This window comes from Lathamus discolor, chromosome 1 (assembly GCF_037157495.1).
Source record: "Lathamus discolor isolate bLatDis1 chromosome 1, bLatDis1.hap1, whole genome shotgun sequence".
NCBI lineage: Eukaryota > Metazoa > Chordata > Aves > Psittaciformes > Psittacidae > Lathamus > Lathamus discolor.
Window position 1 is genome coordinate 121,689,542 of NC_088884.1, and position 25,441 is coordinate 121,714,982.

Here is a 25,441-nt window from a genome sequence, read left to right on the forward strand (position 1 = left end):
AGTGAAAACAGCAGCGGGAACAAAGGGGCTGAGCTGGTTTTTACTTTACTCTCCTCTGCAAATCTGCAAAAGGGTTTTTTTGTAGCCTGATCAAATCAGTTGCTGCAAATATTAGATGGCAACTTCCAGTTTTGCTGTGGGGTACCCTGAAGCCATGAGTTAGTGACATGAGAAATGAGAGAAACTCGAGCTGCAGTGTTTCCATTTTATTTTCCTTTAAAGTAGAAATGTCTAGTCAAGCCAAGCAAATCCTTACTCATTTGCTTACGATTTTAACTCTAAGTACAGATCAGCAGCGGCTGAGAACAGGTTATGTGAGTTCTTTGTGAAGCCCCTTTATGCAAGGGGCAACATCCTCTTTCCCTCAGCTGCAGGCTGAGCAAACGGCAGGTCAGGTTTCTGCTTACACCAAAGCCCCACTTCCCAGTACTCCTGCGGTAAGCACAGTGTCAGCAATTGTAATTCCTGACATTTCTAACTTGGAGGAGGGGAGTGAGAAGGGTAGAGAAAATCTATGTATTTTAGAAAGAAATAGCAGATATGTTCATCGCTGAGAAGGTATCAGCAGGGGGCACAGACAAGGAAATAACTGTAGTTCATCTCTTAAAACAATAGTACGTTCTAGGTCTGGTACATAAAGAAAGCCTTTCAGATTTAATCAGTGTGCAGCTGACAGTGTGAAGGTAGGAAAACTAGCTTCTCCATTGGGAACAGCACAGTGAGACATGACAGCTACGAGCTGGAACTGCTGCCTTCATCTCTGAGTGTGTCTGTGTTTTAAACTATTTTGCTGCTGCTCACTTTGATAGATACAGCTAAACACATAGGCAGATCTCAGAAGAGTATCACCATAGCCCTAACATGAGCCTTGCTTGCATCCACGGAGGGAGAAGCCGCTGAGAATGTACATGACCTCTTCATTACAAAGAACTGTGAGATGTTAATAATTGAGACACTTGTTGTTCCTCCTTCTGTAAAAGGAAGATACCTGGAAAAATACATGAACAAACACTGGGAGGATAAGGACTGTCATCAGTAACTTCTGGATTAAAAAATTGAGGTAATCATTCTCTTAGTACATGTGGAAGGAAACTGAAGGCCAGACGGACCCAGCAGGGGCTCCCCAAGGTGTTTATGACTTGAGATCCACTTAGGACATAGCCTGGGTTGGTGGTTCCTGGGTCTGCTCATGAGGATGTGTCTCCAGAATGTGCCTGGCTTTGATAGATCCTTTCTCTTCCTTCTCTTCCAGAATAACTCACAGCCCATCCAGGGAGTATGAAGTCATAACTGACCTCTGCATAGCAAGGCAACTGCCAGCATTTCCTACAGCAGCCAACCGTGTGATGGCTGGATATAGTTTGGCAGCTTTGTGTGGCTGACTCACGGTGGATCTGGGCCTGAGGTTTTCTTTCTTTTGTTTTGTTGCCTTCTTATGTCTGCATCTAAATTGAACACTGAGAAAGGAGTAAGGAAGAAGGATGGTCTTGTGGTTAAACGCATTCAAGTGGAACTGAGAACTATTTCTAGTTTCACCACATCTATAACAAAAGACAAATAATTAAAGGTTTCTGGGTGTCAGGGTTTTCCCATTGATGAGGACGAAGATGAAAGCCCTCTGTGGGTGACTGAAAGACTTGAGTGCTTTGATTCCCAGCAGAAAAAGCTAGAGAAAATTGAAAAAAGGATTTCCAAAATGATAGTAACAATAACTAGCAGATAATTATTCTGTTGCAGGCCTCTCTCCTCTGTCAGAACAGTTCTGATCCTCGATGAGGAAGATGATGCCTTTGCACTATCCATCCCACAGCCAGTTTGCCACAGCTGGTCTACTGCATGGAGAGACAAGCAGGTGCTGATTTATGTGCCAGTGAGATCTGAGTCAGAAAGTAGTATACACGTAAAAGTTCTTACCTGGCTCTTTAGGTGTATCTGAACAAATAGTTTATCCTGTCATACCCTCAGGAACACTGCCAAACAAGAGCAAAGCAAGAGTCCATCTCCCGTTTCCTCTGACTACTTCAGCAGGCTTTATAGCACTAACAGTGAACAGCAGAGAAATGGCATACTTATTCATTCTGATTTCACTTGCTCTAATGGGAAGTAATTCCCCTGAAGGCAATGGGATTGCAGTGGTGTAAGAGCTGTATCAATTTCTGTGCCCTCAGGCTGATGAGAAAAATAATGTATGACCATACCACAGCCTCAGGGCAGGGAAACATTCTATAAATGATACAAAAGCAACCTATTTAGCAGAGGAGCATTTAAAAAGTAGGAGCCTAAAGAAGGTTTGCTGCTTGGCCAGTGTACAGAGCTCTCCCCAGTATTTTACCTTCCCACCTCAGCAAGAAGAGCTTTAGCTCTTCTAGAAGCAAGACTCCTTCACCAGCCGTCATTCACTGGCCAAAAAACTCCACAATAAGGCAAAAATGTTCAATCCCCATAAAAGATAAACGTGTAAGAGAGGTAGTTGGAAAATGGGAGCAGTTGTCTTTCTGGCTACTCCAGTTTCATGCCAGTGTGGGAAGGCAGACCGAAAGTGGGAGGAAAAAGAGGAAGAAGGTTGAGGAACTGAGGAACAAAATCCATTGCTGTGGCAGAGGGTGATTCCCTCATACAGTAAACTCACGAGGTCCAGCTGTGGCCCATGAACTTCCCCTCCCTGCAGCCACAGCCCCACATGGTGACCTCCCACCATGACCCTCCTGCTCTGCAGCACCAGCTCTGGTGCCCCAGCAGCTGGAGGTGATTGAGCAATGGGTAGGGAACCAAAATGAGGGCAGATGGAAGCTGAGAAACCAGCTCAATAACTTGAGGCTATGTGATAAGGGTGAAATGGGGAAGATAACAATGTTGCTTTCTTAGCTTCAAGAATGTGGTGCGTGTCATTACTCCTTACAAAATTGAAAAGGGATTTGATCCAGCTTCCCCGGGGAGACATGGCTGTGGTTATTCAGAGGAATCGAAGAAGCCACAGGTCACTAGGAGCAACCAGAATAATGCTTGTGTCAGGCAAGTGATGAAGCACAGGGTGGGCAGTGGGGGGAAGCAGTAAGGAGACCATGAAGAAAGGTTTGCAGCACGTACAGAACAGCCAGGTGATCAGGGCCAGTCAGAATGGGCTTATGAAAGGCACAAACTGCTTGACTAACCTTATGTCCTTTGGCAAGGTGACCTGCTTAATGGGTGAGGGAAAGGCTGTGGGTGTTCTCTACCTAGGCGTTAGTAAAGCCTTCATCACCGTTTCCCACAGCATTCTCCTGGAGAAAGTGGCTGCTCATGGCTTGGATGGGTGTACTGTTCACTGGGTAAAAATCTGGCTGAGTGATGGTGGATGGAGTGAAATCCAGCTGGTGGCTGGTCACAAGTGGTGTTCCCCAGGGCTCAGTACTGGGGCCAGTTCTGTTTAATGTCTCTATCAGTGACTGGGACCAGGGGATCGAGTGCATCCCCAATAAGTCTGCAGATGACACCAAGCTGGGCAGGAGTGCTGATCTGCTTGAGGGAAGGAAGGTTCTACAGGGGGATCTGGACAGGCTGGTTCAATGGGTAAAGGCCAGCTGTAGGAGGCTCAGCAAGGCTCAGTGCTGTGTCCTGTACCTGGGTCACAACAACCCCATGCAATGCTACAGGCTGGGGGAAGAGTGGCTGGAAATCTGCCTGAGGGAACAGGAGTTGTGTGTGTTGTTCGACAGCAGCTGAGCATGAGCCAGCTTGTGCCCAGGCAGGCAAGAAGGTCGGTGGCATCCTGGCCTGTATCAGCAATGGTGTGGCCAGCAGGACCTGGGCAGTGCTCATCCCCCTGCACTGGGCACTGGTGAGGCTGCACCTCTAATCCTTTGTTCAGTTCTGGGCCCCTCACTACGAGAGAGACCTTGAGGTGCTGGAGTGGGTCCAGAAAAGGGCAATGAAGCTGGTGAGGGGTCTGGAGCACAAGTCTGATGAGGAATGGCTGAGGCAACTGGGGTTGTTTAGCCTAGAGAAAAGTGGCTGAGGGAAGTACTTATCACTCTCTGCAGCTACCTGGAAGGAGGTTATAGTGGGGTGAGGGTTAGTCTCTTCTCCCAGGCAGCAAGCAATAGGACAAGAGAAAATGGCCTCAAGTTGTGCCAGGGGAGGTTTAGCTTGGATGTTAGGAAAATTTCTTCATGTAAAGAGTTGTAAAGCACTGGAACAGGCTGGCCGATGAAGTGTTTGGGTCACCATCCTTGGAGGTATTTAAAAGACATGTAGATGTGGCACTTAGGGACATGGTTTAGTGGTAGATTTGGCAGTGGTAGGTTAGTGGTTGGACTGGAGGATTTTAAGGGTCTTTTCCAGCCTAAAGTATTCTAGGATTCTTCTATGCTGGCCGTGCTTTAGCGCAGTAGGGTCTGCTTTGGTTCTGAAGGGGTGGGAGGTTTGAGAGAGCAAAAAAAGAAGACAGAGTTCACATATCCCTTTCTTTGCAGCTGATGACAATTTCTTCTTCTATTGAAGAGGATCTGGGTACATTCCACAGACAGCTCACAGCTAATTAGTTAAAGGTCATTATATTAATGCAACTTTGACTGTAGGAAGTCTTAAATCAGCTTTAACTTCACAGGAGCATATTAACCGCAGTGATTTTTAGTTTTATTTTATATATGTATCACTACAAGCATGCCCTCAGAGAAGGTTCTAGCAGTTTTACTGCAGTGGCTGAAACCTTTGTGAAGGAAAACTCTGTGTTGGTCGGTTCCACACGCCACTCAGGAAAGTCCCTTTTAACTTCTTAAGCCCAGTGAGACTCATCCAGTAAATGACAGTAAGAAACAGGTTATTCTGAGTGGTGGCTGTAGGAGGAAGGGACAGCTTGCTCCAAGGAGCTGCATGTGGAAGTTCTTCATTGGAAAATCACTGGGAAAAATACCAGTGCTGGGCTGAGAAAGCATGACTGGGAGATGGGGGAAGCATTTTTGCTGTATTGAGGAAATAAGGGGAGCAAGCCCAGAGAAGTGGTTGGTCTGTGGGATGGTGGTGATGGTGGATATTTAAGCACCAACATCACCAGTCCAAAATATCTCAGTTACTAAAAGCTGACTACATCTTAATTATTTGCTTTTTCCAGCAAGGGAAATATTATGTCTTGTGGGAAGTCATGAGGATGACATATCCAAGAACATTGCATATTTGATCACTAATAATATAAAGTAAACATATTTTAAATATTTCCAGCAACATCTGTCCTGGTTTAACTACCGGTTCATGTTGCATTCCTGTATGGGATAATATCCCAGAGAGCAGAGCGTGTCACTGCCACACAGAAGAATTAAACTTGCGGGATTTTCCCTGTTGATTGAAGTTGAATTCCCTTCCACCTTTAAAAAATTCTTTCTTCTCCTCGTTTCCCACTATCGCATAATCCTCAATCTCCAAAAGTTTCAGTGCTTGACTATGATCTTATATATTTAACATTTGGCTTGCATAAAGAGGGAGCACAGTGAGACAGTGATTTCACTCATTGCGGGAAACATCCAGAAAAAGAAGCTGCACCAGTTTAATAGGAATACAAGCTTAATTTTCTGAGGAAAAAAAAATAGGTGTTAGCATTTTGAAGGAAAATGTTTCATTTTTACTGGCAGGCACTGCCTTCCTGGTAGATTTACCATTTGTGCCAAAAACCTGTTTTTGCAGCAGAATTTACAATACATTCTGTACAGTACTACATTTTCTGAGCAAAAGTGTAGGTATATACCACAACTTAAATAACTCATTTTTTGGGATGGGTAAACAACCTTTCTATGAGTGAAGAGACAACTTTTTATTAGGATAAGAAAAACAGAAAAACTTCTTCTGTTACTAAAGCAGTAAAATTCCAGCAATTTAAAGAAATACTGGATGTGAAGTCTCTGTGACTTTAATTATGCACAAAACTCTTTGGAGGCCAAGAATTACAGACATGTATTGGTCCTTGAGCCACCTCTGAAAAAGTAAAAGTTTTCTCTTGCAATATACAAAGTGACTGAGAAAAAGCATACCAAAGAAATGCAGTTACCTCATAGCTCCATCGGTGCTATGAAGAAACCGAGGTGTGCCAACCAGTTTCCTTACAGGGATGTCTTCCTCTCTCGTATCATCCTGGGAATGTCATTGATCCAACTTTGAGTAAACTGCAAGATGATGGTAGCTGAAGATGTGGAGAAGGAGAAAAGTTGGGAGGGAGAGAAAAAAACCCAAATTCTGCAATGAGGCAGATGTCCTGACATAAGATGGGGCCAGTCTGTTTTACTGATATGGTACCAGATCAGCCACTCCTGTGGCAGCAGTGCTCCTTGTCCATGCAATGGTAAATCCTCCCACTGTCAATCCATGGATCAGAAAAGAGTTGTTCACATTTAGAGCACTGGTGACCATTTTGGCTCACTCACCCAATCAAGAAAGGAACAAGGAGAGGACAGCTGTATGAGGCCAGCTTTCCCTGTGGGGTGGTCTACACCCCAAATGAGGCCGGCCTGCCTGCTGATGTTCCTATGTCGATTGTCAGTACTATCAGCGTAAATCCCCTCACTTCTCATCGGCACTGAAACCAGTAACCTGGCTTTGGACTGCTGCTATCACAACTTCTGTTGGACTCTGCTTTTGGCTACAGAAGTGAGACAAAGGATAGTTGGCAGTGGGACTGAAAGAGCAAATACACCTTTCTTTCCTTCTTTCTTTCCTTTCTTTTTTTTCTTTTTCTTTGTTTTGTTTCTTAATTTTTATTTTTTTAAGGTTAGATGTGAACTGTGCAAATCAGAGATAACAAGACTGACCTAAAGATACAGAGTTAGTTTCCATAGCAATGAGACCTATGAGTTCTCAAAATATTCAAGTCTCTATTAGGCTAGAAGCAGATAAAAATAATTTGCTTACATAAGGGCATGTCAGATCTCATCCAGCAAAGCGCTCAGTTTTAAGCACATGACTGTCAATATAATGGATCTCCATATGTACCTGACTCTTTTGCTTGCCTGGAAAAGAAATACTTTTGTTGAAAAGTGCCTTTCTGTCTGTAGCTGACTCTCTTTCAACCCTGACCCTCCTGCCCAGGATCTTTGTGCTTTCTACTGCTAAGCTATCTTTAATGCATACTCTGGGTTTTTCCATGGGACAGATTGGTTCCTCTCCACTGAGAACAGGCAGAACCGGGCACTGATCTTTCCTCCAGCCTCATCTCTAGCTCAGCTGGGGGGCACCTTGAACCCTCCACCTCGTGATTTTGGTGAGATCAGATACACTTGTAAAGAGGAAGGACCACACTCTGAAAGTATGTGTACGGATAGGTATGTACTCACAGGAAAACTCCTTGTCCCTGCCCCTCCTGTCTCTTCAGCAAGGTCTAGGTGGGGTTATGAAGTCGTGACTGATCTTGTTCTGCATTTCCTAACCACAGACCCTGCAGCACCTGAACCAGGACGGCATGAAGGGAATGGAAAGTCTCTGCCACCACATCACACAGAGCACACCGCTGCGGCAGTGCACCAAGGAGGTGTGTCTGGCCACTGTGTAGCTGCCCTCAGCAAACACCATACTGCTGTTAACTAACCAAATGTAAGCTGGATGGGGCTCATCCAGAATAACATTGCAAGGGCAGAACCACAAATTCAAAATACTTACATTTTAAGTTGTTTTGCTGTGAAAAGTCTTAAGAAGCGACCAGTGAACATGCTTGAGTCTAGCCTTTTGTAACCAGTGGTACTAAATCGTATAATAGCTCATGAAGCTGACCTCTGAGAACACGGTGTTCTATTAGAAAAATCTGAAATATGTTCTTTGTACTCATGAACTGCACCAGAGTTATTTAGCTTACAAAGGCTTTTCACAAATTAGCACTGATTATAGGACTGAAGAGAATCAGGACTGAAAGGTATGGTAGAGAAAGCAAAAAGCCTTGAATGAAAACTAATCCCCTGAATATTTCAGTTTCTAAAAAAAAGAAAGTGTTAATGGCTTAAAGAATCTCAGCATATTAGGAAGAACTAATTTAATTTTCTAATAGTGCAAGCTTTTGTGAGACACTCCATTAGCTAATTGAATGCATTTCATTTACTTGGTTCCAACTTGGGTGACTGTTTTCCTATCCCCATCTTCCTATAGTGAAAAGAAAATAAAACAGTCCCCAACAGCAAATTGCTGCTTCTTTGTTCAACAATCAATTTAAATTTAAACTAGGATTAGTTTCCAAGCACTTAATAAGGTGCATGTTTTATGGGTGCTTTACAGAAATGACAAAGCTGTAGCGCTGCCTGATGGTGCTGGCTGCCTTCCAGCGATGGACTGAGGACACCACGGGATCACAGGTTTTGTGAAAGGAATTCTTTATGTTGTAACTTGTCACCAGGCTACAGAAGTCTCAACAACACACGGCTGTAATAACCAAAATAAGCACTGAGTTGATAATGACTTCCGACTCCCGGCACACTAGGAAGCGTACCCGTGCCGTAGTTTAGAGTGCGACTGTAGCTTTTGAAGACCAGCTGGCCCATCTGTTCCCTGTACTGTTGCTACTACCAGCACTATGGAGTTCAGCCTGGAGGAGCTCCTCAGGCTTTTCATGGGTCTTTTGCACTCAGCTGAGCCCTTGGCAGCTGCGGCAGCACTTCTGCTGCTCCAGGCTGTACAAACAGGCAAGGGGAAAGAAAGAAACTACTAAATCAGCTGTGAGAGCTCCTTGAACTATGGGGTGCTGTGCAGGGAAGCGGTGTCTAAAGAGCAGCAGCTCCCGCTTGCAGCGCATGGGGGTGAGAGCAAAAGGGAGGGAGGAAGCAGCTGAGCAGAGCTGTGTCCTTGTCTGCATGGTCTTGCCCTCCTGCAGCACATCTGAGGCAATGCAGGAACGTGGTTACATCTGCTAAGCAGGGGCAGGACACAGACCTGGAAGCAGGTGGGCAGGTTTGGAGACCCACTGTGACTGTGAATGCACTTCAGTCATCCCCTGCTGCTTCCCGGGCGAGTTCTAGGGAATTTAGGCATTTCCATTTTCACAGGGAGGTCATTATATATGCTCATTAATATACTTTATTTCCTAGTGTTTGTTCCTGGGGAAAGTGAGGAGGTACAACAAAACTCCTTGGATGGTCTTTCTCCATAAATGCACTTAACCATTTCTACTGCTTTCTCTTTTACCTGTGTCTCCATAATGAATGCCTATGTAGTCAGAGCTCCTGGTTGTTGTGAACCTCTTCATGTCTCATATTGCTGGTATGGTTCTTTTCACATACATGGTTTTGCTGGAAGAGCTCTATCAGTCTCATAAGGGCTTTTTCTACTGTCACTCTCCAGCTTCTGTAACACGTGCCTAGCTGAAGATGGTTATTGGTAATTGTTGCTTTATAAACCAAAAATTTCTTTCAAGATACATTGATCAAAATAACGGAGAAAATTCTCACTGAAAACTAAATGGGGTTCTGTGAAACAGGGCTCTCTCTTCAAAGGGGATTAAATATTCCCTAGAGAAGTATTCTAGCTGCTTGAAAAGCATTGTAGTTTAGCTCTGGAATACTTCTACTGATTTATGACAAAATAACAGCTAAATATTCTATTCTCAATGGTTTTCTGCAGCAGTGGGTGCCAGCAGTGGGTGCCATTCATTAGATCTTCAACAGGCTTTCATTAGATCTTCAACAGGCTTTCATTAGATCTGTTGTGCCAATAATTTGCCTATTCCAGGAATCCTCAGAGAACAGCCTCATAGGGCACTGATTAAAACAGATTAGAAAAATTAGTAAGTGTTTACCATGGACTTAGGTACCAATGTGTTGCTTTATCTTAAGCAGCCTATTGAATTGGTCCTCTCTGCCAAAGAGAAACAGAAACAAGCTGTGGTACAAGGTTAACCTTTAGGCATATGTGAGACTCTCAAATAGTACTGGTAAGGAAGAGTAGGTCCCTTTCCACCTGAAAGATTTAGGTGGAGATATGACACTGAATGTGAAATGTGATATGACACTCAATGTGAAAAATAACAATAACAATCTCTGCATCCACATTGTGCAAGGGTTGCAGAGACAGTGAGCTTGGCAGCTCTTTTACTCCTTTAAAAGTATCTAAGGAGGTAATAAAATGCCACTTAGAGAAATACCGTCCTGCAGATGCTTCAAGGAGAGGAAGAGTTGTCGGAAGGTAAGGGTTTGTTTACAATGCATCTAAAGGTCGCAAATGGAAAAGAGAAAAAGGATAAACCCGAAGTCCATGACAGACTGCAATTCTGAGATCATGCAACACAAATGCAGCCAGCATGGCAAATATCACTGTGAATAAGTCAAGATTCAGTCTTTAGTAGTAGGCTGGTTTTCAATCTTAACTTGCCTCAGTGAGATAACCACGTGTATTACATTTGTCTTGGGGAGAGAAGCAGCAGCGTGGCGTATGTTTGTCAGCAACACCTACACCCTGAGTAGTCTTTAGTTGAATTCCTGTCATGCTGCTCTGCAGGCAAGACTTGGACCATATGTTGGGAAAAGAATTGATACAAATAGCTGAACCAGAGCTCCTCCGAGGCTCAGGAAAATAGGGCAGCTTAATTGGCCTCTCTGACTTCTTTGCTGCTTCATCCTGTTTGCTCGGTGCAATTGTCCAGGTCCTGTGCAATCAAAAAGCAAAAAAATCAGACAGATTAAGCGGTGAGTGTTGCTTAGGCAATGTCTTTGTCCTTAGCCCACAGAATATCCAAATAGTGCTGCAGTAGCTCGTGATTTGCTTGAGCTGTACTTGGACTGGTTCAAAGCGGGACAAAGGCTTTGAACTGGCCCATGTCCTCCGCTTTGCCTCCTCACTCACAGCTGTCCTTCTCTTCAACCTCGCTGTTCTGTTCTCCCATTCTCTTTGTCTTCCTTAGGACTGTACTAAACCAATTGTGTCTGTCTCGTGGCCTCCTTCAACTGCTGAAGAATTTTAGACATGAACTTCAAAAAATAAGCATCCCCATTCCCAGCCAAGGGCTGAAAAGGGCATTTTACATCCTAACCTGTGCTTCAGTTGCACTATTAGCGAGTCTGAGCATTGGGGAACAACTGCTCCAAGGGAAAAATGGATTTCTCTCTTGTGGGTGTCACAGCCTGGTTAGTCAGAGGCATTATGAGGAGGCCCCTGGGTAGGTATCGGTGCTTGGATTCAGGCACATGGGTTTACCCTCTTTTCTCAGATGGAGAAGGTCTTGCCAGCACTTTTGTGGCTGTCACAGCACAGAAGGGGACACAGACACTCCTTGCTCCGGGCACTGCAGGCTGGGCCGGGGCAGGCTGCAGGTGGCTCCCCCACAGCAGCCTCCTGAGCTGTCTCTGCTGACATCCTTGGGGACAGCCCACACAGGGACATCCATCACAGAAGCAGTCACCAGGAGTTATGTTTTTGTGTTTGTTTTTTATCCTGATAAGGCATGTTGAGAGATCAGGGAGCACATAGCAGCTCTGTTTCTCAGAGATGTCAGAGGAGATAAACTGAAGTTCTGTGGTTTTTCTGTGGTTTTCTCTGGCAGACGTGAGCAATTCAGTGTGCGAGCTCTAGCAAAAGCAGCAGGAGCAAATTGCTCCTAAAGACGTTAGTTGGGTTTGACTCCACTGTTCCATTTGCACAAAAGGGAGATGGTTCCTGCTTTGGAGAGTTTTAAGCTCCTGGGTCACTTTTGCAGTGTACTGTCACTAGTACAGCTCGAGAAACAGAACTCCCCCTCTGTACCAGCTCTGTGTATTCAGGCTCCATTTTACAGTCTCAAGTGACTCACATCAGTTGAATCCATGTTGCCTTCAGGGTCAAAAGCACAAGTCCCTGACACCACTTACTCTGTGCTTGCTCTTCCTTGTGTGGACAGGCAGCCTGGCTATTTCTAGAAAGTACAAGCAACATCAAGGACTGAGTGATTTAGGCCAAGCGAGAGGTCAAAGCCAACATGACCAAGCAATTAGATAATCAGTTTCTGAAATCAGTGGCTATTAAGCATATGCAGCCCAGACATCATGGTGATTGGCACGTAGCAGTGTTGATGCTGAGGCTCTATTAGCTGAGCCAGCAGCGACTTCCTCCAAATACAAGGCAGTCTTTGGGAAGAGCAGATGATCTGTCTTCAGTCCCTCTCCTGCTGCATGGTCATTAGGGGTGGCAGGGTGGTGGATTTTCCTCTGGGTTGGATTTGGACCACAGGTTACAGTGCAAAGGTTTCTGTGTTAGGAGAGGGCTTATCACTGCAGAAGCACTCAGATTGTTGTCATTCGATAATAGCTTAATCAAATTGGTATTTTAAGGGGTTTTGTTTTTATGGCCCTAGCTGTCATGGAAACAAGCGCAATTAAAAAAGAATAACCTAGAGAGGAAGCCAGAAAAAAGAGGCAAAACTGTGTTGATGACTAACTTAGGAAATGCTGCTCCTTGGGTCTAGTGTGGGGTTTGTCAGGAGTAAGGCTGGGGAAGCCAACTGCACTTACACACAGCAAACCAAACTCCACTCACATGTTGCTGACCAGCAGGGGTGTCCCACTGTGAACAACCTGGTCAGGCTCAAATGTGCTCAGTCCGGAGACACAAACTTTGTGTTGAAGTCCCATTTTGTACCAAAATAAAGTATGGCTTTTGCTGTCATATATGATTTTCCTTGCTCTTAGTGAGCACTTATGCAGACCTATGAATGTGCATGGCACTTCACCAATCAGGAAAATTACTTCCCTGCAGTGATTGCTCAACAGGGGGTGGGGGCAAGGTCTTCTTGTGGTAAGATTGCATAGCACGAAAGGCAGCTAGCTTCAGAGTTTCAGCCCTTTTACACTGCATTGATTTTCACTCTTTAGCTATTGCAAAATAGGGCTGGGTAGTTATTTTTGTAATTATTTTATTTACTGGAAAGCAGCTAACTGTATTTATGAATTTGAGCTCAATTTTGCAAAACTTTCTCTTGGAGAAAAAAAGAAAAATGTTATAAAACCAGTTTGGCTTGTTTTTTTTATTATTATTATTTGTTTTGAAGGAAAAATAAATGGTTTTGGTTTTCCAGTCCTAGAAAAATATTTTTGTTTTGGTTTACCCAAAATATTTTTCTTTCCTGTGTTTTCAAGTTCATTGGCCAAACGCAAATAGCGGATTCTTTCATCCTTTTCTGTGGAGACAAAGAGTGTCTGTTCTGTCTGTCATTTTAACTAAGGAATCTTCAAACTGATTGTTGTCTTTCTTCTATCTGAAGGGTTACTGTATTCTTCACCATGAAAAATTCATCATGCTACAAAATGGTATTTATGTCTCCACCAAGCCATTATTTAAAACCTCATCTAGAGAAATCATCCTCAAGAAATCAAAAGCGTTTGTCTCTAGAGAGAGTGCGTTTTTTTTGGTGCAATCAAGGAGACATAAATAAGGGTTGCAAAGTGTCATCTCTATGGTGACAGCATTAAAGCCCTTTTTCAGCGTGCAATGTGCTTTCACTTTCAGAAATTTGGGGGTGTTAACACTGGCAGAAACACTGCGAGTTAAGGATCACCACTTTGTACAATGTGTTTGAAAGCATTATTCTAATAAGTCTGGATGTCTTAAACACACTTGGTTAGGATATCTCAACAGTGTATGTGTGGTGTAAAGGAGAGTAAATATAAGCACTGTATTTTATTTAGCCTATAACTTGTTAAAAATCATATGATAAATTATGAACTAAAAGCTTTATTTTTCTAATAAATTGTGCTAAAAGCTATTCAGTTTAAATTCATGAAGCAGCTTAAATTGCTTTGATTTTAATCTGTGTTGAGAGCAATATCTGCAGATCAGAAATGGGAATAGTGGAATTACTTGTTGATGCTTAGATGTTTAAGAGAGAGACTTGGAATCCATGTCTGCTATTGATTTCACATGAAGAAAATGGTTCAGATCCATTTTAGTACCAGAAATAGCCCACTTAGAAATGCAAAGTAGACCATAAAATCTGTAGACTATAAAAAAGAAACCCCATTGAATACTGAACGTTCATTCTATATTGGAGAGCTCATTTATGAATAGATAGCTCATAATGGAAAGAAACCTGTTGTGTTATGCTAAATTTAACTGCCCTTTGCCACACAGGGGACCAGGGGCAAGGCAAGAGAACCTCTGGTCACCTACAAAGAGCTCAGCTTTTTCTGGCTGGAGCTGCAGAATGTCTCAGGTGGTGATAGCACATTTGACATAGCAGCTGCTTCTGCAATTGACAGAGACCTAACATCTTGTTAGGTCTGGAGTGTGCGCTGGCACATTTCGGTGCTCCTGGGATTTTTATATCTGCTCACATTGGACAAGTCTTCCCCAAATGACTGCTGCTTCCTGTGAACCACAGCTTTGCACAAATGTACCGAGGCTCCCCTTAGTACTGCACATTGGTGCTTTTTTTGTTAAGAGGGAAACGAATTCAGGTGCATGTCATGAAATTCAAAGAAGCAGTATTACAAATCTAGTGTATAGGTATAACACGCACCTCCTGTACATGGAGGTTATCTATATGTGTAATATATATGCACAGCCTTATCTGTGTTTTCACAAGTTTGGACTTATACCAGATTTGTTTCTGCAGAAGAGGTTTTTTTTTTAAGTAATGGCAGGAGATGTTGGCCAATACAATTCTTTCCAGGACCACATTCTATTCAGATTTTACAGAAAAATGATCAATGAAGATTCGGAGTTCGACCTAGAAAGGTGGTGTATATTGGGAAAGAAAAAAGCATGTCCTCAGGGATCAAATGAGGCTTGCAGAGTGTCTGAATGTTACTGACTTTTATCTTCCTGCATCACACTGTCACAAAGGATCAGCTGCCAGAAACTAAAGATTTATAAGTTTTGTACCAGATATCAGTTCCTTTCAGATAGATCTGATACAGTTAAGCTTCTTCTTTTCCAATGGCTAGTTGACTCAGACAAGGAGCTCCATCCACTTATTACACTTCCACCTGCAGCTACATTCTTACTGTGAAAATGAATATATTCCTTTCCTTGTGAATAGTGATCAGTAGGGGGAAACAAATAGTTCTTTCTCTTCCTCTTCTCTGTATCCAGGCGGGAGGATCAAATAGGAACGTTTATCCCTCTGTCTTGCTTTTCTCACCCCTGGGGAAGAGGTAAATAGCATATTGTGTATTTGGGAAGAGAACACCAAATCCCCAGGACAAAAAAGGGGCAACTGCTGATAACCCAGGGGCTGGTCTTTTCTACTTGAGGGGACTCCCAGTTAGCTGCAGATTTGAGGTAGCCCTACAATTTTTCTTCAAAGGTCCTCAAGAAGTACAAAAAGCTCAGAAAAGCTGGCTTCACACGAGCAGATATTAAGTCAAATTCTATAACTGCAGAAAAATCAGCCTGAATCCAGACACTGGGAGGTCTGCACGCACACACCTAACCCTGCTCACTTAGTCCATGAGGCATGGCTCCGTTCTTCTAAATTCATTCCTGCTCTAATAACCTTTCACCAGCTTCCTAGGTTACAGCAAATGTTACGTGCTGTCCTTTGGCTCCCTCAAATTATTTTTCTTGCCTTCAGGAGCCTGTGCATCTGCTGTTCCCAGCATTTTTCTAATCCCAATTATGCCACAGCTTTCCAGTTCCCAAGAGCTCTCATTTCCACTTGTTTTTTCTAGCTGTCTTGCTCTGTCCTTGGGAAGCTTCCTTCCGGCCAAGCAGGCTCATTTGCTCCCAGGAGGGACCAATCTCCCTTCCGCTTAGCATGTCTACTTGATGAGTTACGTCTATTTTCAATGTGGTGTATAACAGGCAAAACCCAGGAGTAATTTACATACTTTCTCTATTTTTGATGGTTTAAGAAGGGTGTACTTGGACAGATATCCAGCGTTCAATGTAGACACACTGCAGCACACTGCAAGAGCACCTTCACTATTGAAAAATCTTATTTTAGGAAAAAGACAGATTGTAGTATTTTTTCATAGAACCCTAAAAAAATCAACGCCCTCATCTATTTGGGGCTTCCTAAACTACTATGCAATAAACACAGCAATGTTAAATATACCTATATCATCACATGTGAATTTGCATTTGTATGTGTAAGAAAAATGTGATGTATATCAAATCTACATATACAAATATAAACTGTATCAGGAATCAAGCTCTATGACTTTTTATTATAATGTAATGCAAATACAAATTCAGCAGTAAGTAGATGTGCAAGTAAAAGGTTCAAAATGAGGCCTTAGTGCAAGTGGAAAGAGGGGCAAATTCAGGTGCCTGAAGCTTGTTACCTACTTCTGCACCCATGCACTGCATGAGACTAAGAAACATGCAAGTTTGCAGAACTGCAGTGGGTCTTAAAGCATGTGTGAGTGCATAAACCTTGCTGGGTTCTGGTCACACAGAGGCTGCCAACATGATGCTTTGGGTCTTTCTGCAGCATGTGGGAATCAGGCAGGAGGCTTTGATCACTTGATGGCTCATGCCGTGTTAGACCTTGCTCGCTCAAACAGCTCCTCCCGCATCTCTGTCTACTCCTAATCATGTGGGAAAATCCAGCCCACAGCCAGTCAGTTCTTAAAAGGCAGCTGTTGTATTACGTTAAGTAAGATGCTTTAGTCACATTATTTTTCAGGCAGCTTCATCCACCAGAGAGCCTGACTTCTGGCAAAATGCTACACAAATTTTTCTTGAAACTTCTCTAAGCCTGGGCTGATGTTTTTTAGCATAGTCTTTAACATCTGTATTCTCTTGTTCCTTCCTTAGTCCATGATTAATCTTGAGCCTAATGATAACTGAGAATGAAAGTGCAAAGCAGAGCACAACTGTCATCTGCCTTCTGCAACTCAGGTAATTTCATCTATGAAATCTTCCTCACCTTAATCTGCACTCCACTCTGGAGATGTTTCCTGGTGAAATGGCTGAGCTCTCTCACGCTCCACCCTATTTCACCAGGGAACTGAGGTCTGCAAGGTGATATGTATGAAGGACGGGGGTCTGGGTGCCACAAGTAGTTACCATTGCTGGTAGCTTCTACTGCTGCCGCTCCTATGTAGGGAATACGTTCAGGCTTCCTTGTTCTATACCCATGTATAGCATCTGGGCCTTATAGACAGAAAAGACAGAAACTCATTATTTAAATTATTTTTGCTACTGACCTATTTTAGTGCTCTTTATTTCCTTTATCTTACCTATAATGCAACAATTTTATATAGCTGTTCCACTTTGCAAGAACATTGTACTTGTTCTACCTTTTGTTAGAGTGTGTCTCCTGGAGTGGGGTTTTTCATGGAAACGCTCCTTTTTCCTGCTCTGAAAGTCTGGCTATTGAAAAAACAGCATGACACGAATCAAAATTAGCCACCTTCTTCTGGTGAAAAGCAATCTCTTTATTTTTGACTGGGTGCCTAGCTGTTAAAATGGTGCTTTCAGTTTTATTTATATAAACATTTTCAAGAAATTAATACATATTAGCCAAAGACATGAATTTAAAGTGGCTTTGATTTATTAATTTAAGTCAATATAGGTATTCTAATCCAGAATTAAAGTGTCTCTAATTCATTTTAATTGATTTCAATGTCAAGTTAAAATATTCCTGAATGCAATGTCACTTGAAATAACAGTCTAGTGATTTTGAGAGACTTTTCAGGTCATTCAGACCTGAACATGTCTAGAAGAAATTTTAGTACAGAACTGCACAAGGGTCTGGGTTTATGGCATAAGATGCTGTTCCAGCTGATCAGGTTCACATCCCAAAGGCACAGTACAAGAACAGCAAAGCGAAGCCATACTCCCCATTGATGGTCTACCGAGCCTTCAGGTAGGACATCTGGCTGGAAAGCCTTGCAGCTCCTATCCAGCCTAGGCACCTGAGTTTTCATTGTTTGAAGTGCAATATGATGGAAGGTGGAAGCTAAGGTACAGAGCTAATTCTCAGTTTCACTCATGCTGTGGTACACCAGTAGGCTCCACACTGCTGTTTCACAGTCAATAAACCACAGGCAATGGTGTTCTCTGCAAGGAGCCCTGTGCTGCTACTGTCTGTATGGACCATATGTAAATAAGTAAATCCAGCCTTCAGAAAACTGCTTTAGCAACACAGACAGCTGGAACCTTAACCTGAAGGCTCATAAGTGCAAGCTGTGTCTCTCATCTGTGCAGACAGGGCAAGAGTGTTATGAGAACTCATAAATCACCAAAGTCTCTGTAGCATCAATTTACAGCTTGAGATTAATATTGATATTTTTACTGCCAAAACTGGGAATTGTTAGAGCTTGACAGCATATGAAGTCAGATTTTGCCTTAATGGTTATTCCAAGGCACTTGGATAATAGCTTCAAAAAAGATATCCCAAATTTAGTATGACTAAGTTGTTAAGGTCACAATTGCCTGAGAGGGACAGTCTTGTTACTGTTTCCGTCATCACCCCTGTAACTGGGAGTTAAGTTGTATGTGTTCAGCCATTGAATGTCATTCAGCTCAACAAGCCCCACACAGGTTTCCAGCGGAGGAGGTAATATCTGTGGTCCACATTTGTGGGAAGGAAATTAAAAAAGTAAAACTCTAGAAATATTTCATCATTACAGTGGAAGACGAGTCTTTGGGCATCAACCAGAGTTCCTTCTGCATCAGGCTCAGCCCTAGAGCTTTGTCATACAGGAACATTATAAAGCATAGGGTGCATTCAGGCCTCTGGAAAAGCCACAAGCCATATTTTTAGTTAAAAGGACAAATCATTAGAAGTGTGCTGACAAAGTCTTCCACTAGAGCAGCAGCTGATGATGCCAGACAACTTCATTGCTGGTACAGATTTAAATCAATTCTTTGCTGGTCTACTGATATTTATACTATTACTTTAGCAAGTACAGCTATATTGATCCCAGCTGAGGAGGAAGAAAAATAAATCATCCTTCGAATTATTGTAGTTACCAGAAAATAAAAACTAAAGTTCCAAACAGGAGGGTGAGTTTTCACATGCAGCAGCACTTGAAAAAGAGTTAAGCAAAACAGGAACAGAAAGGAACTCTGTGAAACGCTTGGATTAAATGTTAATCCAACTGAACTTTAAATGCAGATAGTACTTGACTATTCCTGTTTCAAGGCAAGGGTTTTATTTCCAATCCATTTGTCTTCTCATTATCTATATTAGCTGAAAATAGATCATTATATAAAAATACAATTAAAACAAAGATGATTCCAGTTCGGTTCAAAGTGAGGTTAGCCTCTCACTAAAGGCTAGTGATTTTGTTTTGACTGTATTCCATTAACCCTTTAAAACTGGGTTCAGTCCTATTCAGCATGGGGCTACATTTTAAGTGTGGGTAGCACATGCAATGCTTCCTTTAACATCATATCCATATTTCCAGTATCCTGTAATCAGCAGCTGAGCTCTGAGGAGCAGGTAGTAACTGAGCCTGCTTCTCTGAGTTAATACCTCTTGCACAGTATGTTTCAAAGACCTCTGTATGATGGGGTCCTACTAGTATATAACATTTTTGATTGTTAATTGCAAGTGATGGGGAAATTTTCCTAAGACTATTTCACTAATCCAGTTTACTGCACAGCCTTAAGAAAGTCTCATCAGCACAACAGCAGAAGCAGTGGACTGCACCATAGGTGCAAAAAAAGTAAAAAGCCTCTTAAATCAACTTTGCTGACAGAGAAAATACAGCTTGGAACTCTGTCCTGTTTTTTCCATCGGGTTTATTATTTTTCAACTCTGTATTATGGACTTTCATGTCGCTGTTCATTCCCTTTTCCAGAAAAGAATCTTTGCTAATTACACGCATTATTGTTCTGTCTGGGCTCCAGAAGAAACAGTGTATTTGAATAATCAGTAAAAATTGAATTCTAATTTAATAGAAAGTCAAGCGGTCTCTCAGTGCTTCCCACTGTGTGATTAATATTCTGCAAGGAATGCCTTCATGTATGTCATACAGAAAGCAAAGTTTAGACTTTCTTTATTCCTTGAAGAATAAAGGAAAGGGTAAACAAAGAAAATCAATTATAAATGTTCCATTAATACGGATGAAGATGGAATATATCTGTCACTGGGAAAAACCCTGGCTTGGTTCCCAAAGGACAGCCTCTCAACAGTTTTGGCTTAGCAAAGGCGTTTGAGCAGGCTATTCTTGGTCAGATAAAGAGAGGTGCTGCTGGCAGCGCACACTCTGTGGAGACTTGAAATCTCTGCAGTATGCTCCCTGGTTTGGTTCAGATGCACTGATTCTCTAGCACAGTAAAAGACATATTTATTTGATCAAGGTTTTGGAGAAAGCTGTGGGTATATTCCCAGAATGATAAATTGGGGAAGAGATTATGGTAAGAATGACAATTATTTAAATAACACTGAGACTGGTTTTCCTTTTGTTTCACTGTTACTGCTAAAATATTAATTATAAGCCAGGGCATTAAATTTCATTTATACTAGTGTAAATAAATAATTACAGAAATCCTATCAGTCTTACTCCCCAGAAAGCACATGTGCTAGTAAGGTATATTTAAAAGCACAGAATCACTGCTAAATACGGAAACATTGCTTGAATTTACAGCACCATTTAGGGAACCTGTGTCCTCCCACTCCCTCAACAACAACAGAAATAGCTCATCCTACTGGCCAAATAGTAACTTCCAGATGACAGTAATTTGACCAGCTGAAGCTGTTGGTTAGGATCACTACTCATGGTGGGTATGGTAAAGCATATTTTATGTAAGGTTTCAGAGAATCAAGACCAAAATTGGCCTTGTTGTCTGTGTGATGAACATCTTTAACTTGACTTAAACTGTCTAAACTGTATAGACATATAGCAAATGCTGTGAGTTGTGCTTGGTGTTGCTCAGATTAATTCTTTTCAAATTAATTCCCTGTGTGGACTTCTTTTCTTTTTTTTTTTTTCTTCTTTTCTGGAGTTCATGGTTCCAGTTTAACTGGAACATCCCAATTGCTTTCCAGTATAAAATGGCCACAGCTGGCATTATCTAGGAATAGCTATTTCATGATGGCTTAATGAAAAGCATAAGCAGGAGCAAGACTTGTATTTACCACAGAACCTATTAATTTCCACACGAGCTTGAGGTATTTTGTGATTTGCAGGAGTGAGCTGCTCAGAAAACAGAGCCGCAGGCCACATGATTCTAAATCAGCCACAAGAAGGTTTTCCATTCTGTTTTATAGCTGATAAATCAAGCCAGACTGAGCGCTAAATATTAATTTGGGAATGAGAAATGGAGAAATAATGATAGGCTTAAGCTCTGTTACAGTCTGTGATTTCAAACATTACTCCAAACGCAAGTACGTCTCTCTGGCTTATTTTACTTCTGCTATTTTCTTCAAAAGGTGGAGGCAGAGTTTCAGCACCAGGAACTGCTTTCCACTTTTCATCCATTAGCTATACCTGCTCTTGGAAAGCACCAAATGGCAGTCAGTAAACAAAGGGAGCCACTTGTCAGCAGTTCCTGCATCTCACTGTTAGTTTTTTTCTCTTTTTTTTTTTCCTGCCTATTTTTAGAGAAAAGGAGGTCTTGGATATCTCAGCCTCCTGTGTATACCCATGCAAATGGCAATCATGACCTTCATCTGCTTGGTGCAGGAATCCACCTTCTGAGAACCACCCTGAAATCACCATCTAGCAGGAGCCACCAGCACTGGATGGGATGCCTCATGCCATTTCTTTTCAGCACCGTGAGCTCCAGCCCCTGTGCCCACCAGCCCAGGGCTGCCCATGGCACTAAAACAGCTGCTTCTTAACCCCATGGTAAAAAGTTTTAGTTTTGTCCCTGGTTATTTTTGACCCGGATCAGTTCACTGATCTCCTTTGCTATGTGGCCTCAAGGGTGGCTTGGCGAGAAGCAGTCATGCCACAACAAGCAGTGTTAGATGGGAACAAGTGGCTGAAGGTCAGAACTGCTGAACTGACACCATCCTAAGGAGAACTACCCCTGGAGTGGTGCTTCCACCCTGGCACGCGTACCGATGTAAATGCTTTTGGGTCCCTAAGGGGATTGCATGCAAACTAGGGGTGCAGCAACCAGCAGATGAAGGCTGGTGCAGAAAGATGGTATAAGTCTTTCAATCAGAGCCTCTTAGAGGCTCTGAAATCATAAAAAGTCCATGAGTTGGGGAACTTGTGTAGGTCATGGAAGTTCAGACTCTTGTATAGTCATGGTTCTCCTTTGTCACTTTCCTTCTTTACCTATATGTTATGAAGACAGAGATAACAGGGCCCATAGACACAAGAAGTTTCATTTTAGTACCCTAGGTATCTTCAAAAGGTAACATGTATCGACTACACAATAGTATTTAACTCTGCTTTTATTTGCTTAGCTTTTTCTCCTACATTTGGTGAAGAGCCTGAGGCTGGAAGAAAGCAGAAGAAATAAAAGCAAGCTCTACCTTCCTGTCACCTGCTAACAGTCATTCAAGCAGCTAATCAGGATCCTCTGTGAGAATGACTGAAACGATATAGTAAAGAAGTCCTTCTAGGTCAGGTTTATAATTCAGTTTATCATCTTTTCTTCCTTGAGAAGGTGGTTTCTGAGTCTATATGAGGTCAACCCCCCTTTTGACCTTTTGCCAGTTGGATCAGGAGATAGGCAGAAATTCTAGGATGCAGCTGTGGAGGTGTGCGAGTGCACTATCTTAAAGAAAATTTGATCATGAAAATAGAGTAATATATATTCTTGAAATCGGAACCAAGAAGCTTACAGGTACTATTACACAAAAAAATAAATCCTATTTTATTTTTAAGGAACTTAAGAGATTTAAAAGAAGAATAATCTTCTAATCTTTAAACCACTGGAAGTGGAAGCATAATCGTAGGCCTATCTGGGATATTAGGAAATTGAAACAAAAATGCTGAGCTCTTTATCTTAAGAATCCTGGAATGCACATGAATAATATGCTAATTGTAAACCATTCTGCTAACTTGTAAATCTGCAACAACACACTTGCTCCATTACATGCAACAGAACTCTATAAATAATCAGGTGAATTTTACTTTTCCCTTTACAAGATATCAGTGTCACTAATAGCAAGCTGTGCATTCCTGATTAGCGATTATGTTGCTGCGATTAAGTTACTTCTGGTGCTTTAAAAATAACCTTGGCTATTCCTCTTGTCTGAGAATTGCCATGCAGAAATCATTCACAGAAGCAATGCCTGTGTCACACAATACCATTGCGACGTTACTGGATTAAGGACAGTCAGGAGGAAGAATCCAAAGCACTTTCCAAGATTAGTTTCTCAGGAAAAGTGCTTTCACCAGAAAACCTATGCTCCTAAGAGAATGTAATCCACCGTCTACTGAGAGTAACAGCAATCTTACTGTGATATTAGTTAAAAGACAGGGTAGAAAAGCTCTTTGGTAGAAAAACCTCTTAGGATAGCATGTAGCACAGTAGTTGGATCAAAACAGGTTTATCCAACTTGACATTTTTCTGAGACTTGTTCTATTTTTTAATGGTATTAACAGTGCTGCAAAGGAGCTGAGTAGGTAAACTGACAGGCTGGTTTTCTCTCTGGGTGCTACTTATACAACTTACACCATGTAATTTTACCACTGTGTGCTCCTCCTGACAAAGCCTGGGGATGGATACATGTTGGCTTGTGGAGAACACGCAACTAAACAGGCCTCCAAATATTATGCCACTGAATATGTTGGGGCTGCACTTGTATCTTGAATACTGTGTGCTGTTCCGTTATTCTTACCAATTTCATATAATGATCTGTTAATATGAGAAAAGATACCAAAAGTCGTTCATGTGAATGCACTTATCTACCCATGCCATTCTGTTAATCTTAGCAGCTGAAAGCTAGCAGTAACCTGGAATTAAAGACAATATATTTGGCTTATTTTTTTCAGGAAGTCTAAAAAATTTTGTGTTCTGTCTTTCTGAAATGACCGAAGAGACTGTAGTAGAGAGCTGTTAAACAATTACTTTTCTGAAGAAGATGAATAAGGAGCAGTTGCAACACTTCGTAAGTCAAAACCTGGAATTAAATTGCTAGAAGTAGATTTAAAACATCAAAGGAAATTCTTTTTCATGCAGTTCATAGCTAAATTTAATCACTTTTTTGCTGCAAAGAAGTTGCATGGCAAAACTGTGAATGAGATTTAAGAGCAATTCTGGCAATGATATTAGAAGACATGAATCCTCAATCTGATCCCAAAAGGCAGTTTTTATGTTCCTGCGACTTGTACCCCAACAGCAGAAACTACTGCTGCATGTAACTTGCAGAGCACATCCTCATATATTCAGTGCTACTGGAGTGCATATATTGTACTGTAACATGATTTACAGCATCCAGATATTGTTACTGGTATCTTGGCATTTAAGTAAAAAATTGAATATTGAAGTGCATTTCTCACAAATCTTGTTTAATTATTGCAAGATACAAGTGCACTGAAATGTATCAGCCTCTAAATCAGTACTATTAAAAAAAAACATTATTAGTGTGAATCTATATACAGACCATCACTATAATTTAAAAGCAGGCTTCAAGACAAATTCAGATTCATTTAAGGCAGGTACATAGATTTTAGTTCATCAATTTTATTTTTGAGTCTGCCCTTTTATACTGGTGCATTTGAAATTCAAATGGAGCTGTAGCAGAATTACATCTCTGTAACTGCTGTTAACTAGAAACACCGAGAAATCCTTGCTGTCACTCAGCAGGAGGTTTTCATTCATCCCCTGGACCAGAACCTTATTCTCCCCTTGAACAGTGCCAGGGTTTTTTCTTCAATATGCAGGTGTAGCGCACACTTCTTAAGGAATGAATGAGAATTGCTGAGCAGGGCACAAAAGCTTCCAAATTGAAAAGTACCTAGCTCACATTACTGTCTCTGGGAGTATTTATTGTGCACCTAGCACACAATAAATAATCCTTTGTGGCTGAAAAATACCTAGATACTTGGTATGAAACATGTAAACAATGGAAGTAGGGTTTTTTCCTACATAGGCATCGAACTGTGCAATAAAACAAAAACTGTGGTACCATTTGACATGCTTTTTTCTTTTTTGACCCTACTTAATCTTTCTTATCCAAGCTTCTTGTACTCCAGTCACGAATCTGTCATGTTAAACAAGGGTTCACTGGACAGACACCAGCAGTGCAGATACGCAGTGGCTGCCCTTTCCCTGTCCGTTTAGTACCTGCAGTCCTGCTCCAGTCTGAAGCATCATCCTTGCTGTGCGAGGGGCCCTGAGAACCCAGCGCCATCACCTACTCAAGAGTATTACTCTTGCCTTCATGAGTGCATCTGTGGTGGGAGGAGGGCACGGTGCGGGCTCTCCTTGCCTGAGGAAGGGTCCAGCCCCTGCTGCACCTGGGCTCCTGTGCCCACCACCATAGTGGCTGCAGGTTGTTCTCCCCTCCCCAGGTGGGAACTGTGACCTGTTGTCCCTTCGCCTCTGGCCTCATCCCCCACCAGCAGGAAGGTAGTCCTAGGAAGCAGTCCCTGGAGACCTGACTCCAAGTGAGGCCCGCATCTGTTTCCGTGGGTGCAATAAGTTTGCTGGAGACTTCCCATTGACAAGTAGA

General features: G+C 42.2%; 1 long non-coding RNA gene across 1 annotated transcript in view; it reads left to right on the plus strand.

Moving 5' to 3' along the window:
* LOC136021476 (uncharacterized) overlaps positions 1 to 25,441 on the plus strand; it is a 38,390-nt gene that overhangs the window by 4,688 nt on the left and 8,261 nt on the right. Inside the window, exons 3-7 of the long non-coding RNA XR_010615786.1 lie at positions 981 to 1,060; positions 1,253 to 1,405; positions 7,115 to 7,283; positions 7,394 to 7,489; positions 8,224 to 8,300. This is a non-coding gene — a long non-coding RNA (uncharacterized LOC136021476). The remainder of the gene's footprint in view (positions 1 to 980; positions 1,061 to 1,252; positions 1,406 to 7,114; positions 7,284 to 7,393; positions 7,490 to 8,223; positions 8,301 to 25,441) is intronic.